The sequence below is a fragment of the Benincasa hispida genome, chromosome 5 (assembly GCF_009727055.1).
Source record: "Benincasa hispida cultivar B227 chromosome 5, ASM972705v1, whole genome shotgun sequence".
Taxonomy (NCBI): Eukaryota; Viridiplantae; Streptophyta; class Magnoliopsida; order Cucurbitales; family Cucurbitaceae; genus Benincasa; species Benincasa hispida.
In genome coordinates, this window is record NC_052353.1 from 64,187,745 (window position 1) to 64,192,828 (window position 5,084).

The 5,084-nt window shown below is 38.6% G+C and overlaps 1 long non-coding RNA gene across 3 annotated transcripts; it reads right to left on the reverse strand.

The window, feature by feature from the left end:
* Nucleotides 1-344: 344 nt before the first annotated feature.
* LOC120078552 lies at nt 345-4,308 on the reverse strand. Of its 3 annotated transcripts, none has more exons than XR_005482039.1 (3): nt 3,878-4,308; nt 1,330-1,487; nt 345-896 (listed from the first exon to the last, which is right to left on the reverse strand). It is a non-coding gene; the product is annotated as an uncharacterized LOC120078552 (long non-coding RNA). The 3 variants fall into 3 exon arrangements; XR_005482038.1 differs by having other exon boundaries at nt 345-911; XR_005482037.1 differs by lacking the exon at nt 345-896 and having other exon boundaries at nt 1,136-1,487.
* Between the last annotated feature and the right edge of the window lie 776 nt (nt 4,309-5,084).

Below are 5,084 nucleotides of genomic sequence, written 5' to 3' on the forward strand. Positions count from 1 at the left end.
AAGATCGTACCTATCTCTAGGAACAATGCATACTTTGCTTTAATGCATTCCATCTCTTATAAGACAAGCATTGCAATAACCTATCGACCTATCGACAAGCGTTGCTACAGCCTTTCACCAAGCAAAGAGGATTAACTCACTATACTGGCACAACACACACCTCTCGGTGAGTTGCTACATGCGTCCTATCTCTAGGCTACACGAATGAGTATGCGATCGCCCTTGATAAATAAACGATGAAGGTAAACGATGATAAAGATAAAGACGATGAAAAAGATGTCATTGAAGGAATCAAGATATGCATTGATTACAAAATGTCTTAATATCTAAAGCTAAAATGTAATACGATATAGAGATCAAAGAAGAAATGAAAGACTCTGCATCAAAACTGCTAGTGGTGCCATGGATGGATGGTGGAGACGTCTCTCTCGAGCTCTATCTCCGGCAAAAGCTCCGATCGTCACTCGGACTGGTTTATGGGGATGAAGAATCCTCACGAAAATCTCGCTCATGATCTCATATGTGATCGCAAACCTCTACCTGAAGGCAGAAATTCTGATGATTTGAAGTGAAGGTCCAAGGGCTATTTATAGAGTTCAAACGCTGACAGCAATCATGATTGCGTTATGTCTCGCTGCTGCCTTTGTCGCGATATGGGCAATATCACATCATCTTATCTTATTGATACTCCTAAAGTATACGTTCGAGCTTGATTCAACTGAAGTATCAATGCATTCCACCCATCTTACGGTCACACTTCTATTTAGGTCATCACTCCGTGGCCGCAATCTCCAAGTGATGAAGATAGCTGCAACTTCCATGCGATGGATGCATTCGGTTGATGGCCGCAACTTCCATGCGATGTACGCACCGCATGCGTTCGATTTCTGCGATAGCTACAAAAATAGACACTTTGACACGAAATAACGCATAATATTGGGGTTAGTGAGGATTTAGGTGCTAATCGACACAAAACTCAATTTTTCATAAATTCTAAAGATTATCACCACATTTTCTACTTGTTAACCTTCATAATTCTAAATAAAAGGCTTTCTGCCAGTTATCACAATACAAGTGAAAATTTTAATAATAATAACAATACAAAATCTCAGCCAGAAAGCATATCATCTACTAATTGGTCGGGATAAAAAACTTTGTTAACATCTAAGAAGTATATGGACAGAGGTGTACATGTATCAAGAAAGAGAAAATAATGAACCTAAGATCTATACACAAACCAAAAATTACAAGAACAGGAAATGGCAATTCTCTCACTGTTTAAGACACCACGTTTTATTGTAATATACAAACATAGGAAAAAAAATTTACCAACTAGAAAAAACACCCATCAGAACTTCCATGGCAAAGTAGAAGATGGAGGATAGAGAAGCACACAGTAGACCAGAGTATCTTGATCCACCCCAAATCCAAATAATTGATTGGGATAGTGAAGATACCTCACTATCATGGATTTGATTCACTTGCTCCTGAAAATACATATAAAACAGTAATTATCATAAGACTTCAAAATTTTAAACAGCTTGAATTACTTCATTTCTCCCTAGAAATGCAACCATTAAATGATACAAAAAGATGTGGAAAGGGCCCAATCGACCATAGGTGCCATCTTGGTGCAAATACTTTGATTAATTATGACTTATTCTAAGTCATATCAAGTACCCACTGAACGAGTGCATAAGCTCTAACAGACCTTTAATGGATCATGTATTCAACTAGAGCATATTTCAGACTGTTGAGAACCCTATAGTCTATACCCAAAGTGAATAATAGAAAATAGCAGCTAAGCTTTGATACCTAAATTCAATCTCCTTGCCTTCCAGAGTGGCCCAACACTACTTCAAAATCATAATATCGTAGATAATTCAAGGAACAAGGAAGACAAACTAGAATAACACATATTGCACGGAAATGAAAAAGAAATAAAAATCGAAGTGCGCAAAGTTAGTTGAGAAACCATAATGCCAGTACATCGAGATGTTTAATTTTCACATCTACGCAACCAAAATCGGCAACGGAAAAATAGTTGATCAAAATTGAAGGAGAAGTGAGTAGTATGAGCTATATCATGTGCTTTCTTAGAGGATAAGAGATGGTGAAGATGTTGATCTTCGGCTTTTCAATTTGGGTCAACAGAGGAGCAATCTCCTCTGAGATCGGAACACCATCGGGCATTGACGGAGGTTCATCCCGAAGGATAAGCTCCACCGAATGATCTGCTTCACTGTTGTTCATATCGGACGCCATTATTGGGATTTCCGGAGGTGAAGAAATGAAGAAATTTGACAATGCCGAGTTCAAGGGAGAACAATGGATAAACAGCACGGCGTTCCTAAACTCACCATTTTTCGACTTCTTTCACTTTTCTTTCTGGTAATTACAAAATACTCCTTGTGGTTTAATATAATTACAGTAGAATGTATGGATAATTATAAGTTACACCCAAATGAGGTTAGATTTTACAAAAACGCCTCTAAACTTTGTGTAGGTTTAAAATTTTAAATATGCGTTAGAAAAGTTTTCTTCTGTGACCAGAAAGAAAGCTTTTCTAAACGAATACTTCCCCAAATTATTTCGCCTTATCAAAGTGCTTTTGTACGTAACCGACTAATCTCTAATAATTTTCTGGTGGGATATGAATGCATACATCATATTATAGCGTTGAGATAGTAAAAATGGCATGGTGGCAATGAAACTTGATATGAGTAAGGCGTATGATAGGGTGGAATGGCCGTTTTTGTGTGGTATCATGAGAAAAATGGGTTTTGATGAGAGTTGGGTGAAATTAATTATGGAATGTCTTTTATGTTACAATTTCCATTATGATTAATGGCAATCCTAGAGGTTTGATTCATCCTGAGAGAGGGCTGAGACAAGGGAATCCTTTGTCCTCTTATTTATTCTTACTGTGTGTCGAAGGTCAATCTCACTTATTATCTTTGGCCGTTGATAACGAAATGGTTTCTAGGTGTAAAATTGCTAGATATAGTCCTTTAGTGTCACACCTATTTTTTGCTGATGATAGCTTATTGTTCTATAATGCAAATGTTCAGGAAGGAAGAGCCATTAGAGGGATTCTCAACTTATATGAAAGGGCTTCGGGTCAATGCATCAATTATTCTAAGTCCTCAATTATATTTAGCCCGAAGTGGATGGAGAAACTCGTATTTCGATGAGTAACTGCGTTCCTATGACAGAGGTGTCTAACCTTAGGAAATATCTTGCTCTTTCGTCTCATTTTTCAAGAAACAAAAGGCGTGATCTTAACTTCATAATTGAAAGGGTGAATAAGGCTATGGCAGGTTGGAAGGGAAGTCTGCTTTCTATTGGGGGTAAGGAAGTTCTCATAAAAGTGGTTGCCCAGGCATTGAGACTCTGGTGTTTAAGTCCCCCTGGATTCCTCGTCTTTATACTTTTAAGCCTATTACTCCGCCTCAGCAAGGAAAAGAAGACATGAGGGTGAGTGAGCTCATGACATAGATAGGTGGCTTGAATATTTCTTTGTTACGAAGCTTATTTTGGGAAAAGGATGTGGAGAAAATCTGTACTATTCCAATTTGCAAAACACGAAGTCGGATGTCTGAATATGGAACTTCTCAAAGAATGAGACTTTTTCAACAAAAAGTGTCTATATCATCTGTTTATAGAACAATATCAGCCTAGTTCTAGTAATTCAGCTCGGCCTTTGAAATGGTGGAGATCCTTTTGGGCAATCAAATTCCTCTCAAAATTAAACTTTTAATGTGCAGGGCTTTCAACAACATCTTACCCTCTAACGAGAATATTTATCAGAGACACATTTCAGATAACCCATGGTGTGTGTGTGTTGTGGAAAAGATGTTGAATCGTGGAAACATACCTTTTTTAGTCGTAAACGAGCATTCTATCTTTGGAGGGCGTTCCATCATCCTGTGATGAAAATTGATGGGGTGGGTGCTTCGTTTGAAGAAATTTGCTTCCGAACTGCGGAGTTGTCGTGAACTGAGTTGGAGAAGTTTTGTGTGGGGTGTTGGCGTTTGTGGACTGACCGGAACGCCGTCCTTTGGGATAGACCAGTGCGAGATCTGACGAGATTGCCCGACAAGGTGGTGACCTATTTTTTAGATTTTTGTCAGCAGTTTCATCCGAAGAGAGGCGTGGAAAGGGTGACTGGATGCATTTTTTATGACGACGGTGAGAGGAACGCCCGATGGTTGCCGCCGGTTGGAGGGAGTGTCCGGTTGAATGTTGATGCTTCGACTTCCTTATCGAGTGGAATAGGGACTCGTGTGATTTCGCCTTGGCTTTATTATGTGGGCTTAAAGAGGCTTTTGAGATGAGTTTATCTAATATTTGGGCTGAATCTAGGGTTCAAAAAACCCAATATCCCGACCAATTTGGACTACCCAACTCAAACGGTAATCCATAGATTAGTTTTTATTTTGAGTTAAGTTGGGTTAAAAAATATTAAAAAATTAAATTTCGGGTTGGATCTCGGTTTACCTATTTAGGGGTCGAGTTGACCCGACCCGACTATATATATATATATACCCGGGGACCGTTTGGGGCACCAAACGAGCTTCGTTCACAAAACCGTCTGGCACACGCCATTTTTTCATAGTTCTTAACCCCTGGGTCCGTTTTTGCGTTTTTTCGTGACGGAAGGTTCGCGTACAAAGATTAGGCCCCGTGGCAGCCCGCGACGCCCTGCTATATATATATATATTAAAAAAGTAATATGACAATCAAAATTCAAAATTTAAAATTTTAAAAAAAAATGGAGACCCAACCTGAAAATTTTGGGTTGGGTTGACCCTTCAAAAATGAACTGATATGGTTCATTTAAAGTGAACTCGAATTTTCGAGTTGGTGTACAAAATGCCTCCAACCCGACCAATGTACACCCCTAGTTGAATTTGATTCCTAAATTTTAGTGAAGGCCATCAATAATAATTTTTTGAAAAATTCTCCAATTGGCGCTATTTTGGATGAAATTAAAGATTGGATGTCTCGAATCAATACTTTAAACATTGCATTTATTATGTGGGATTAATTGTGTTGCCCATTGTTTAGCCAAATGACGTCTA